This window comes from Vanessa tameamea, chromosome 12 (genome assembly GCF_037043105.1).
Source record: "Vanessa tameamea isolate UH-Manoa-2023 chromosome 12, ilVanTame1 primary haplotype, whole genome shotgun sequence".
NCBI classification, from domain to species: Eukaryota; Metazoa; Arthropoda; class Insecta; order Lepidoptera; family Nymphalidae; genus Vanessa; species Vanessa tameamea.
Genome location: NC_087320.1, coordinates 8,061,223 through 8,077,459, shown reverse-complemented (window position 1 = coordinate 8,077,459; position 16,237 = coordinate 8,061,223). Strand labels below are relative to the sequence as shown.

Sequence of the window (16,237 nt, the reverse complement as noted above, 5' to 3'; positions counted from 1 at the left end):
CCTTCATAGTTTTACAAATTAAACTTCGTACGTACTTTGCCGCCAATTTAGTTGTCAAGCGTCTTTGCAGTATTCATCAGCGAGGTCTTTAGTTCATTGTTATATTTTTTAGGCTCTCGACTTCGTACTCACTTGATTCAATATATACATACATGGTATATTTAATTGTCACTAGGGCAACGAACGCCACTGGTAAGATTCGAATTTAGGTTTTTCATTGTTAATGTACGAGTGTGACTAACAAAGATAGGGTTGGCACTTTGTATATTATGTAAGGGGTGCTACTTATAATATGCAGCGCCTATTAATATTATTATATATTATATATAGTCTTATTTGTGTGTGTCTGAGGGCCTGAAAATTCTCGTTACTTTAATAGTACCTGGATGAATTAAAATATCAATAAATGTTTGGAATCTTTATTTGAGTAACGTCTTCAGAGGACTCTTGAACACTAATTACCATCGGTTTGGAATAATATGTATGACTATTAAGTTACATAGATAATTAAAGACAATTATTTTTTATTTATCCTCCGTGGTAATAAACGAATACAAACTCCACGCTTTTAAATCATCTATTTATCGAGTATTCATATATTTTTTTTAATATTATGTTTTTTAGAAATAGTTGTATGTAGTAGATGTTTAAGTTTAGTGGTAACTATCACCCCTAGAATTCCGTACATTGCGCCACAAACGTTGGAACGACTATTATGTCAAACCTGATAACAACAACACAAGTATTGTTTGGTGGTAGAATATGTTATGAGTACCTACCCAGATGGGCTGAGTAAAGTCATATAAGTATAGTAAAACGCTTAATCTTAATAATAAAAAAATACTAGTCAATTGGGCAACGTAAACCGATCTCGTAGTCGATGCGACTAAGTTTACATAAAAGCTACCGCAAGCAGATGAAAGAGATAGAAAAAAAGTGATTTAATTAAGTAACGGATAGGTACATTGAAGTGCTCACGATGGAGCAAAATAAAGGCGCCGATATTAATTGAGCTATCGTTTCGATCCCTTCCCTCTTCACATCCCGTAACAATACATTGCTCGTCTATAACTAAGTATTACCTGCTATGCTTTACATTGAGCTATGTTGGAACTAAATTAAATATTGTATTTTTATATGTACGTAAAGATGAATCTCAATTACGGCTTGTGGTTCGGTTGACAATGAAGGTATTAATGTAGTGCTAATCTGTGTGCTCACATAGGAAATAGGAAGGAAATAGGTGACTTGATAGTAAGTGGTCATCGACGCTCACAAAAATTGGCACTAATTAATAGGTATTCCCTTACATTGCCAACGCGCTACCAACTGACCGTTATTGAGTTACATTAGTCCTCTCACTCTTTCAACCGATATTGCTGCTAAGTATAATATGTGATGATGATGAACTAATGGAATGCTAATAATGGAACTACAAGTAATACGCAATTTATATTTGTGTCGATAAAATATTGTAATTGATCGACTGAGCGTGTTTTGCAGTGAGTTTCGAGCTTTTTCTTACAGAATAGTTCCATCAATTATCCCTTCGTAATATAACGATATATTATGTATTATAACGTTTTCATTTATTCGTATTTTTTTAAACAAATGAATATGTAATCGGACGATCGTAATTTTGTTTTGTATATAGTAGCCCATCTTAATCAAAGGTGCAACGGATGTAAAAAAAAACTGGCTGTCACACGGATGATGACCAAGACTTCGATCATGGGTGAAGGTTTATTAAAGCGTTTTATTTTGGTAGATCTAAAGAACACTGGTTGCTTTGCTTAAGAAAGGGCTGGTCATATATAGTAATCTATAAAGAGTTTTACCTTTTAATGTACATTTGGGCATATTCAAGGGAGCTTCAAATTTTATATAGTATACCCCTTAGTTTTAAATATAAATACAGAGTATTTGCTTACATATTTACAAACCAAAACACGAGAAACTTTTCTTAAAATGAAACATTTTGTCGTCCAGGGAGGAATAAACAGTGCAAATACAGTATAACCACTGGAAACACCTTTAGGCTGTATCGTGTTTGCCGTTTTAAATTTTCAACGGCTTTCAAACTCTGCAAGGCTATCGCGTTTGTGTGTGTAAAACAAATTAATTATTCACACAGCCATATAGAACAAACGTAGAATATAAAGTTACAAACAACACGGTTTGATGTTAACTTTGTGTAATTTGTAAATGGATACGAGCATTAATAAACTGCTTTTTCGCGATTTCATCTCCGTGGAATTAAATAAAGAAATAATTTAGTACTGAAAGTTAAAATATTATATATTTTTATAAAAGGCTTTTTAGAAATCACGATGGCGACCAATTACAAAGTCAAGTAGGTATTAGCTAGATATATTACAATTAGTGCGAAAAACTGTATGTGCAGTATAATCTGATAGGCAAACAGAGACGACCGCTGAGAGACCATCGGGTTACGTTCTTTCCAATTTTAGTATCTGTATGCGTAACAATTAGAAACAAAACCAACCACGTAGAAATTCAAAATTCATCAAAGGTTTCCGCACGATATCTGTAGTTAGTGTTTTATTAATATGATATGGGGAAAGGGTGTAGGTATTTTGTATTCTATATTATGTGCTTACAAAATTTCATGTTGTTCGATTGAGTATTTAAAAACAAGCAAATTAACAAACTCATTTTCGCGTTTATAACTTGTAGTTATTTAAATATTTTAAGCTTTATTACAATAATATCTACCCGTCTATAAACAACTATTAGTTTGATCATTAACAGCCTGTAAATTTTCCACTGCTGGGCTAAGGCCTTCTCTCCTTTTTGAGGAGAAGGCTTGGAGCATGCGATGCAATGCGGGTTGGTGGATACACATGTGGTAGAATTTCGTTGAAATTAGACACATGCAGGTTTCCTCACGATGTTTTTCTTCACCGCTGAGCACGAGATGAATTATAAACACAAATAAAGCACATGAAAAATCCGTGGTGCTTGCCTGGGTTTGAACCCGCAATCATCGGTTAAGATGCACGCGTTCTAACCACTGGGCCACCTCGGCTCAGTTTCATCATAAAAAGAAAATATCTTGTTTTTGCCGGCTAGGAAAATCGAAATTTTCGGATTATATATACTATAGTATACGCAGAAACCTTTAATCATTCAGTTTATTAATAAAAAACCGCATTAAAATCCGTTTTGTAGTTAAGAAGATCTAAGCGTACTAACAGCGGCAAGCGATTTCATATAGTATACTATGTAGGGATTCAATATTATTTAACACAGACTAACGTTATCTAGGAGGCCAACGGAAGTTAGGTATATACCATTGGGAATTTGGTTTAAGATATTCAATTTGTACGATATCAAACCAACGTCGACAAGTTAATGCAAAATTACCTTAACGTTACTTTTGGATCCTTAAGGAATTAGCCATCTATATTTCTTGCCACTTATTAAGGAAAATTACCCTTAAAATAAAAATGGAAGGTACAAGTTTGTAATTGCAACATTATTGGAATATTCGCCTTAACTAAAGCACTCTGGGCTTTAGTTAAAGGCGAATATTCAAAGCCTTCGCGTATTAAAAATTTAGGAATTGGATAACCGAGTGATATTCAGGTATCGTTCTATTTGTTCGTGAAAATTTTAATTTGAAATATGTATTAAAACCATCGAATAAAACAATTAATCAATAATTATTACAAGGGAATTGGACGTATTCTGCTTTTACAGTTTCTTGTATAATTAAATTGAATTAAATAGCGTATGTTTTTCATAAAGGCGTCCGACAAACATGTTAAGTTTATCTCTCGGGAGGCTAATCTTTCATTACGAAGGTAACATAACCCGGTCATGTTACATAGCAATGTAATTTGTAGTAGGTATAATTATTACAGTAGTTTCAGTGATATCAAGTCCGACAGGATTATTTTTGAATTGAAACTATTCTGGGTGTAATATTAGTAATATTTTAAAATCGAATTTAAGTGCAACGTTTATACATGTAACATTTGGTGCAACGTTACAGAGGCAAAACTTTCACATCCGACTCTTTGCGTGCTGTGATATATCATTTGAATATTTTTACTTACTTGAGTAATAAAAAAAAATCTGTTTTAAATACCTATATCTATACATATTATGCAATTTTAATAAAACAACGTGAAAATTAAAATACTTACGAGCCTTATATATCCACCCTCATTTCCAGCTCTTTTTAAGCGCGACGCATTATGACAAATCAGGCGTGAAAATTGCCAACTAAATATTGCTGGGTTACATTTAAACTTTTTCACGAGCAGAATTTAAAAGGCATATATTATTTTTGTCTGAAAATGCTACATGTGAAAATTTAAAAATGTTTTTTTAAATGAAGACTTAAATATTATAGTATTATGTATATTGTATTAATGTAGTTCTTGAAAATTACGTTAGTATTAAAATTTACAACTCTGCTTTATAAAGTAGGTTATTGAACGTTTATTAAATTTACTGATATCAAAAGTCTCATTTTGCAATATGAAATGTTCATGGTCCGTGATAAGGATAGGTATCTCATAAACGCTAAAGTCCCAGTAAAGCGCGTAAAAAAACAGCAATATATGTGTGTGTATACGATGTACATACGCGTAGTTATACAGACATTTCATAAGCCAAACGATACGGGCTAGCGGTTGTCAACATTTTCAGTTGTTTTACATGGCGACATATGTGTTATTTATTCATGGCGGTTGTCCCCGACCTCTAGTTAATTATGACATGGATGTGGTTCGGCGAGCGCAACTTTCAAATTGGATTATTCGCGCCATCGCTCTCTGACTAGTTAACAATGAACTAGAAACCTTTTTTTGAAAACATAATTACCATTCCCCCCCCTCCGTTTTGGCGCTTCAAAGAGGTTTATTACGTACGTTTACTGCTTGACCTGTTTTAAAAATTACACAGTGCCATATCTGTGTTATATTTACGTTTTTTGTAAAAGAAGAAATTACTAGCTATGGAGTATATAGATATATACCCAGTCTATTCCAACCAAACAAACAAGATTTGACATTGAATTGAATGAAATGCGATATCATTGGTCAACAGCTTGAGTAATTTATGATATTCATTATGGATTTTCGAAAAAAAAGTTTTGAACATCGACGAAGCTGTTATCGGAACTTTGGAAGTAAAATGAGTGTTGTATTATAAATAACTGCATATTAATTAAATAACTATTAGTAGTAGTTATATAGCTGAGCTTTAAGCAAATCGCATGAAATACGTAAATCTGAGATTTGTTTAGCTTCATTCCTTCTTCTATTTGAATAGACTATAGAGAGATAGACTTATTCAAATAGCTAGTTGATGTTGAATCAGACAAAGTTAATTCCGATCATATATCAATTATACTTCATATAAATTAAACTTACTTGGCGAATAATACTATGCTAATCAGGAAAATGGTTTCCCTATGCAAATTGTAATAGCTCAGAAAGATATGCTTGTTTTAAAAAGAGACCTAGAATGTTTTGTCTTCGCTTATGAATAGGATGTCGTCGCTGTCTTACGGAAATAAAATTGATCCATTAAATTCATCAAAAAAACGCTTTACATTCGATAATTAATTTGAAAATATACATTATTAAAGCGAGAAATACAGGTCGTGTATATTTTATAAAATAAACCTAAGAGAGTTTGCAAATTTTCAAAATTGTGGCTTTGGCTACAGTTTATTACAAAGAGAAAGAAACCCACCGTTTGTCCAACTTCCGTGTTGGAAACAGAACACTGCAGCTCTACGGCAAAAGTTACGGCCAAGTTGACATTTCGCTTGATTTTGTCGCATTTCAGCCGTTTGTTTAGAACTTTAAAAATACTGTACTATTGTTTGAATTCAAAACTAAATAAATGTAATGTCATTATTTAAAGAAAACTCAAAAATAAAATGATAACATCGGATTTATTAAATCATAACATTCTGTGGCAGAATTTCTACATCAATGTTTTTTTTGGAAATGATTTATCGACGCCATTTTATTAAACATTTTTTGACAGGCACATTTACACGTTGAAATTCAAATTCGATTCACGTTCTACGCGGAGTGCTGAATTTATAAAAATTGAATTTTTATTTCGTTGTTATAAAGAGACGATAATTCCTTTGAGAGGATCGTTGCAGCTTATACATACATAATTTGAAATGCTTTTATAACGTCACATATACCATTTGCATATACTTATCTCGTGTGTAAATAATCACTACGATGACACTTAATAGATTGTTATTTACATAGTAATACTTATAATAGTAATAATAGTACCTCGCTGGATTAATGTCTAGATCATCGGACTATATATCCTATGACCCTGTTTTTCTCGTCGGAAAAACGCGCTTACGCGTTTCCTTCGCATGAAGTGGAATTGTATGTGGGACTCGAATGTGGCTAAAGCGGTGCTGGTGCGCCAAAACATACCAAAATACCTACTTAAAAAACCTGCGGTACCCACTCCGTCTCTTAGATATACTACGACCCCTGGTTCAAATCAGATTAATTAAAGGTGATATTGTTCTGACAAGGAATTCATAGTAGCAAACGAAAATAGGTAATCATTAGTGATACACAGTAAATTAAATAAAAGTTATATTATTTGAAAGATATTGTGCCTTGTCTAAAAAGGGGCTAAATTTCCGACGGCGACGAACTATCAATTATAGAAATGACCATGAAAAATATTGGCAAACTTGTGCATTTTCTATATCCATTAATGATCAAGGTATTATTATTCAAGCTCTCTTATTATAAAAATTAATGTCCCAACATTATTACAAGTATTTATATCTTTATATTTTGGTTTATTACACTTATTTCTACATACTTTGGTATAAAATTAGAAAACTTTTGTGAGTTGTTAATATCCGATAAGTTAAATGAATAACGCTTAATATTTTTTTGGATCTTGAACGAAATAGACGATATAGACATCTTTTATTGTGTAACTATTGCGTAAAAATAATAATAACTACATATTTTAAAAGTATATCTTTTAATGACTCAGTTATAAAGAAACATAAATTGATAGACAAGTTCATTCGTTTCTTCATCATAATATCGTTCAATCGGTACAAATCTTTTTTTCTCACTGAAAAGCACAGAATAGTTAAAGTGTAAATTATTAGATCTACATGTATGGGTAAAGCTTGGTCAGGATTTTTGTTTCGAGCTTGAAACATAGAGCCCGGAACTCGGCTTAAATTGAACCAATACGATTACGTCAAAGAGCGCTCTTCGGATAAATTGGCTAATTTTATTGGTCTAATCGAATGTTCTGCAGTGTTCCACAACGCGAAATAGCTAGAATTTGCGGAAATATTTTGTTTTTAAAAGGCTTTTTTTTGGGTTTTAATCTTAAATAGTGCTCATAATATACCTATGCATTAACCCGTTACCGAATGCAAGTGCATGTTAAATTATTTGTGTTCAGACTCATGTACAAATTTATTAACTTAATAATAATTTAATTTGTTGTTAATGCGGTCTTATTTATTAAACAGTAGTTGTTGCCCGCGTCTTCGCTCTCGTTTATTGGTCAGATGTTAGGCGTAAAAAGTAGCGTATGTTCTTCCCTATCTCCAATAATAAGAATAAATCAATTAGTTTGCCCGTGAAAGAGCAACAGATAGATAGACAGTGTTACTTTTGCATCTATAATATTAGCATAGATTATTTTAACAAAATATTGAACTAAAGAAATTAGGTATTTTGACACAAAGCACAGGATGATCATATAAAAACGTAAAGTTCATTAGAAAAAGTGCAAATGAATCTTCACAGCGAAGATTTATGTTAACGAGTTACGAATGTGAGCGTGGTAAAAAATTCCGGTCTCTTATATCAGTCCAATGATTTATGCTTCATCTCTAAGCATTTGTGTTTCGCTGTACGAATGTACGATTATCTTTTAGAAAATATTACGTTGACGATACAACCAGGTCACGAGATTATTTTTTACAGCCAACGATGAATTACACTTCGTAAATTAGCTTGTTACGTTTGAGATGATAAGTGTAATGTCATAAAAATATATAATTATTTTACAAAATTACATATAATTCAAAAGCTAAGGCATTCTCATTATGAGCTGTGATTATTACTTATAGTGTATTCCAATGACAAGATGACTAAAAGAACAAAACTTTGATCTTGAGTTACATGACACCATTGATCAGATGTAAAATATTCTATGGTATGCAGTATGGAATCAATATTATATAAAATAAAATACGAATTATTCTATATAAAATTAAAATTAATATGAGTATTTAAGAGGAATAGTGTTGTATTAAAAATAAATTAATGATTGTTTGTTCTGCATAATATGTCAGAGCTATTAGCAAATCTCATAGAATGTGTAAATCCCTGCTCCTCTGAATACTTTGACGAAGTCATCACAGGACTTAAACTTTTAACTATTTACACTTCTATTTAAAATGTTTTTTTTTTTTTTTAAGTTTTAGCTCAGAACGCATTCCTTTTTATGATAAAAACAAAAATAGGTGTTCCTGTTACTTCATAAAATCAACCCTTAGAGATGAAATTTAAGTTTACATTGTAGTATAAACGTGAAAAAAAACAATTCAAGATTGCATGTCTCAGATTTCACCTTCATTTAATAGTTAATTATCACGTTAATATTTTTATAAATAATTGTTTTAATTTAATTTTATAACTTATAAATTGTATAACATTCCGTGTTAAATAATTATATATTAAATAACATCACAATATTATTCAAATTTATCCTAAATCTAAATATTTCTAGAACATAATACGAAAATGTGACGAATGAACGTAAAGTTATGCAAGATTATTAAAATTTCAATTTACACTTAACCCATCCACTTTCAAAAGCGAAGTACGACACATATCCACGAGAGCTCGTTCTGTTTGTATAATACCTACGTCACACTCCTGCTCGCTGAATGGCTCATTTTTATTTACACGTGCTTGTCCCCGCCGCGCGACTTTTATACTTTATTGGCTACAAAAAACTATTTAAATTTGGAACGGTTTCAATTCTTAAATTAAATAAATAGGCGAACTAAACAATATTTATAAACATGTGGTGCGAATGTGTTTACAAAAAAAAAAAAATTGGTTGGTGCGATCTGAATTTGTCGAATGAATCTAAGAAAATTAACATAAACACATTCAAATTTAGAATATTTTTTCTATAAAAACTTAAAATCAGCAATATGGACTCTCAAAGATCGGAGTAGATAATTTAAACAAAATCGTAAATATCTTCGAAAAGAATTAGTTGAAAATAATTCTTTCTATTTTATATTATGAAAATATATACACATTTTAGGTATACAATTTTGTTCAAGATCAACATAATAAAATCTGTTCGTTATTGCTCACGCCATATCTTTGTTATGTTTTCAGAATAAACTAATATTGAGTTATAAAGAGTAATTTATGCAAATGATATGGATTTCTTGGTCCTCTATTAGCCGAAATTTTCTCAAGCATTCATAAAAATATATTTTATGGTAACCATTTTCGGAATCCTTTCCTAGAATTTCACTGCATACAGAGTAGACAGCCGTTTCTGCAGGTGGATGAATAATCCAAGGACTGATGCTCGAAGTAACAGTAAAATGTTTAGCGTTTAACTGCACATAAAACTTAGATATATTGTAAACAATTGCCATGATTCAATTGAAATTTTAATGGCAAGAAATCAAGTAGCCATTTTCTATTTTATTATATCTAGTCTCGCCTCCGACAAAGTTGTTGAACTATTTATATTCTTACGAGTCTCGGTAGATAAAATAATTTTATATATTTTATGCATTTTCTTTAGTTTAAAGGTGTGTTATTAAAATACAAATTCAAAGTAACTTATTGATGTATATTTCTTGAATTAATAAATTTACAATTACTGAAAGCTACTAACAACTAAACAAAGAAAATATTTAAATAACTAATTGACAGTACGAATATTGAATAAGATTTTAGTATCTCAATAATGTTTGCATAATTTATTTTAAAAATGCATATATGTATTTTATAGTTTAGTTTAGCTTATATGTCGTAGCGATGAATGTTTAACTACTGATTTGTATTATAGACATATATTTAAGTTGACAACATTAATTTGGAATAATCCCCTCTCTCGTATTCGCGATAGAGTCGTATATTGCATAATACATGTTGTAAGATATTCGTCATCCCATCTCATCTTCAGCTACACGAAGATTAATTGGACTTTCCTTTGCTCAATTGTGTGCTATCATAGTATTGTAGTGGATGGTAAACCTTATGTATAAGTTTTACCGTACTTTGAAAAGCGGTTTTAGAATTTCAACGCTGCAGTGGCGAGAAACTGGGAAATATATTATTACAGCAAGACCATTTAACAACTCTTATTATTATACTTATAACTTTAACAAAAAATTGATAAGAATATTTATTTGGAAATTCATTTTAAATAAGTTCTCATATTCTGTTTTAAAAGAATAAACGCTATAGAATCATATGTTTATGAGTATTAAACAAATGTGTTAAAACAATCAGAAAGAAAATCTTCAAATTTGATGCTTTTGAAAATTGCGATTGTAAATGTAAGTACCAAAACTTTTCATAAAGTAAAGCTTGTTAAGGTCCCAATGTTGGGCTATGGACTTAATATCATCTTTCAGAAGAACGTTCTTTGAATACACATGTAGCATATATAAATACTTGTAATATACTTCACGATATTTTCTTTCACCAGCGAGAACGAGAAGAATAAGAAATAAGTACGTAATAGCACGTAAAAAATAGTGGCATTCTGTATTTAAACCCGTAATATTTGGTTACGATTAACGTGTTCTAACCACTGAGCTATCTCTGTTTAAACTTTCCACAGGAGACTCGTATATCATAAAAATGTCTGCACAATGCAGACCGTGTCGGAGCGTATTATATTTATAGTTGTGTAAGCTTATGTGTAAAAATGTTAAAGCACATACAATACAGACTGGCATTTGGGTTATTTGTCTTAGAAATTAGCAATATTAGAAATATGAACCAATCCTATTTTGCCAACATTCGGATCTAAGATGTTACCTTATGCTTTTAGTTACACTGGCGAATTTACCCTTCAAAACAGAACATAATGATACTAAGTATTGTTTGGCTTTAGAATAAATTATAAGTGGAGGAACAGGCTTGTAAACATGTTGACACCAATTAAGCATTTTGCGTCAGATACGTTTCATTGAAACGTTACGATGTCAAAGTGAAAATGTAACTTATCTTGCCCAAAAATTTATAATAAAATAAATAAAATTATACGATAGCTTGATATTATCAGAAAAAATAAATATGCAAAGAATTACGTTGGGCGTCTCATTATTCGCAACGAAAAGCGTTAAAAATATGGGCGCAGACGGAGAAAATGCTTGGCGATATAAATATATCATTATAAGGTTTTATATGATACTGTTTGCTCGTCCCGACTTCATCTGGTTAAAATAAGAATTTTATTTACTTCCAAATTTACCTATCTAGTTCAATCTAATCCATTTCAATGCAAACAAACAAAAACAGAAATCGTCTAAACTTTTAAGTAGACTTTGGTTACACACATAGGTAAGAATTATGTATATACATATGTATAAATATCTTTCGCTTTTTTAAATTAACGTTACAAGATAAAACCGATCCAATTCCAAGCAGGAGTCAAATGAAGCTATTTTTTTATACAGAGTTGATATGCAAAATAACAAACATATCCAAATATCAACTCTGAAAAGTTATCAAGAATTTATTGATAGAAAACTCAATTAATTATTTTGACTTGACAAGATAGAGACCTCGGGGTCTAAAGTCTTATAAGCCAAGTTAATAAGGGAAACAGATGCATAAAAAATTAATCGATTTATAGATTTCGACAAAAATCGATAACAGTATATATCTGGTATAAAAACGTAATATTGCTATGATTAAAAGTAAAGTGTAAACTATCACTATAGAGGGTTCCTTTAATACGCTAGTAAACTTAATAGAAAGAGTTCACTCGAACATTTCAGACCTCGATCAAAAGGAAAGTAGATTAAATCGAACCAATAGAATTACGTTGAACACCGATGGACTGATGAATCAGGTAATTTGATTGGTTAAATTGAAACTTCGCGAGATTTTGCTCAATGGTTAGCGATTATTTTACTCAAAGAAACGCAGAAATGCAGAAAGTGTATTATAATGAGGTATGCAAAAAGTATAAAATAACGAGACTAATTTATAAGTGTTCAAGTTTACTAATTTAAATAGTTATTACTATAAATTTATTGATAGCATGTTCATTTGAACATAGTCTAATAAAATTTGACAGAAGTCGATATAAGTCATAACTAAAATTTATTGACGCTGAGCAATTAGACCTAACGGACCTAATATTACTTCAAGGATCAAATACAGAGTGTTTTGATCAAACTTTAATAGCATTAACATACATATTGTATATGTGCACCACTCCATATTATTCTCAAGCTAATTGGAACTGTTATAAAGTCTATACTTACTCTATGGATCTTGTCTACATTTAATTAAAACTTCATCTTTAGTTCGTCCCTTTCTCTCGCACATGCTAAATCAAGAGGCTCGGTTTGACTAAATAAATAATTATAACACTTCAGTTCTAAAGTGGAAACTATGGAAGATCGATAATACTGCAGGCTGTTAATCGGCTATTTGAAAGTTAATATAATCAAAGCGATTATTATTTTAATAAATATATTTATTTTCATAATAATTATGAACATTAAGTATACATAAGTATAATATAATAATTATTAATATATAAGTATTAAATGAAATAGTTACTGTATAAATATTGACCTCGTAGAATGATGGCAAGAATTATTTTAATTATAAATAATTTTTTGAAATCAAGTTCCAAATATTTTCAAAATTCCATATAATTGAATAAAAAGAGTCATTTTGCTTCGATGAATATTGTTTAGAATATTTATTATTAATTATCATAATATAAATCTAACGCAGGTAAAACCGCGTCACAGCTGGTGAGAAATAAACAACATTAGTTGGAAAATAATGTTATAAAAAACTCTTAATTATTTCGTTTCAAGCGACATTTTTTCCTAATGACTTTCCATTTATATAATATCAACTTTCGTTAGTAACTTCCAACTCACTTATTAATGTAACTTTACGAACGCCTTGCCTTATAAATTTTAAATACAGCACTCAACAGGCATTTGATAAAAAACGCATAATGACTGAAGAGTATTCGTGCGATATATACAATAATACGATGTACTTAAAGACGTATTCTATCGTTTTATTTACAGTGGTAATAAATCACTTCTTATTTTGACCGCATTATATTACCCACAGGCTCGTAACGGTACCTAATATTAAAAACTACCCATTTTATCGAAAAGAAAATATCTTATCAGTTTCATTCCGAGCCTTATATGTACATCATCAAGAAATATTATATATTTTCTAGGTGAATATAATACAGAAGTAGGTCACGAGATTAAAATTTTCCAACTTGCGATGTATTACCTACGGTTGGCAAATAAGCTTGTTAGTTGAAAAATAAAATAGAGCGTTTATTTTTCGACAGCCATTAATAGTTATTGTTTTAAAAATGGAATATGTTTTATATAAAACTTTATAAAAGTGTTTTGAAACAAAGCGAATTTAAAAGAGTCTTGTTTGATAGTTTTAAAGTACGTCTTATACGGACGCTCAAAACAATAAAATAAGAAAATATAAACAAACAGATACTCACACATACATACTCATAAAACGATAATGAAAAATTAAAAATACTAAAACTGCGGCATTATTACCAAGCCTGTGTTTTAAACTAAAACTATTAAATAATGCGTAATTCAACTAGAAGTATATTTTGATATAATCAGTACCTACCTAAGTATAACATAAAATACTTAGTAGGAAAATGTGCTCATAGAACCGTTTCTCCTTGTTACATTAAGCTGGGATAATATTGTTAGTACATGATTAAAAAACAATATTTTTCATAAGTTTGTATGCCTATTTACATACAAGATGAGAACAACAAGAGAGACAAATTGGTGAAAAAGGAGTTTTTATACATAAAGAGAGAATCCTTATAATCTTTTCTTGTATGTACTTACAAATATCATTTTTCAGTTATGTGTTTATCATTTACCTACCTACCAACTATGTACATATTTTTATTTTACAAATTGTGTGAAATAATTGTTATAATTTATAAATAAATTAAAAACACGTCATTAGTTTTCCACGCTCATTACCCCCTCTTACTTGTATATCGAATTCAATTTATCATAATATCGGTTCACAATCCAAAAAGCAATGGCGTAATACACAAAACAGCTTTGTTGACAAATTTCTTTTTGAAGTCGACTAAATAAGCTGACCTACTGACTGGCTGTTTTTGAATACAGCCTACACTAAATTAAATTTCAAGGACTTGTGAAATAGACGCACGCTAAGTAAAGTTTTTCGGAGGGAGGCGTTGAAAATTCGTATGAGACTATTCAGTATAATGAGACAACTAAACACACCTATTCAGTATGGGCTTGGGATATAACACACCTATAAGACTAAAAACTCACCATAATACAACTCAAACGCAAAGCGGATAGATAGTGCTGTATTTTGTAAACAAAACAAGAAATCGTGATGCAAAAACCTGTTTCTATATTTTGAAAAGTGCATTCGTTTTGTGGATTGAAAGATTGGTAAGCTCTTGATTCGATATTATTTATGATACGGAAAGGTGTAGCTGAATGTTTTCACTAATGAGACTGTTTATTTTAAATGTTTATTTAGATGTTCTTTTAAAATACACGAACAGATTTTCTAAAAGCGGGTCAAGTGTGTCCGTCTCAGGCTACGGTTTCTTTTAAACATACCGTATAACTTACCTGGATTTTGTGGAGACGGAATGAATTGCATCTTTGAAACAAGATACAGCTAAAATATATGTTTATCTAACTATAATAAATATCAGGCATTCCTGCTCAATAAATCATAAATTCCCAAAACATTTTGGGAATTCATAAATCAACGCTACACTAAATATATTTCCTTGATTCATAGATTTAAGCAAAGGGATGGTGAGCGACGTAAAAAAATATAGCAGGCATTTAGTTTATAATTGAATCTTAAATTACCACGTTTTTGTAAATTCATTAAAACACTATTTTATGCGCTTTGTAACTATGAGCTATGAGTATAATGGAGGACTCATTTAGAAGCCGATAACATAATAACGTTTATATCCTTTTATGAGACCCCAGGCGCTATTATCAGGAAATACGAAAAACGACCTGGTCATGCAATGTATGCGTTGTTTTAAAGAAAATGAACTTGAAACTTGGATATCGTCCAACACTTCTGCCAATAGCATTCTTAATCAAGAGTGACGTGCTAGCTTATTATAATTTATCTTGATAAATTTGAGACTATTCGTCAAGATAAAATATAAAAAACGATCAGATTTAAGTTTCACAGTTCTTTTTCCATTTATACTAGTCATAAACTGTGCTAATTGAAGTTCAGAAATTGTTTACAGTATTTAAAAAATAAATATGTAAATAAAATCGATTTGCGGGCTTCACGTCCGTTCAGGTTCAATTCATGTCAATGCAGATACAACAAGGTCAAACTTCAAAAATTTGCGATGTCGCTATAAAAAAGTTTATTTTGTTAGGCTTCGGTTAAAGTGAAATAGATTCGATATAAAATTAGTACTTCTAAACGTGAGAGTTCGTATATTTGTCAAACCAACGATATAATTTATACTTATAATTTATAATTCTTACAATGTCAATGGGTACATGTGACCCGTGGTGGTTGGAAGTGTCCAATTACCAACACTATCACCCCCCCCCCATTTTCCTAGACAGTAGTGCCTTGCATAATCCCTCATTACTTATTCTACCGCCAAACGCCAAAACTTTGTTACGGCTTAAAGGATGGGTGATCGATTTAAAGAATGGTTAAAAATTGTTACAGTGGAAGTATCTATAGATGATGGTGATTACTGATTACTGACAAGGTAAATATTCTTCTGTATAACGATAAATAAATAAAAAATATGTTTTTGTATCATAAATATGATACTAAAACTATAGAAATAATATAAATCATGCAATGAATTTATTATTCACTACCTTTGTGAATTAAACTAAACCGAATATAATTTAAAGTTCTCATATATGAAAATC

General features: G+C 30.6%; 1 protein-coding gene across 1 annotated transcript in view; it reads right to left on the bottom strand.

Moving 5' to 3' along the window:
* The window catches only part of Sol1, a 224,370-nt gene that overhangs the window by 10,751 nt on the left and 197,382 nt on the right, over positions 1-16,237 (bottom strand). The window lies entirely within an intron of this gene.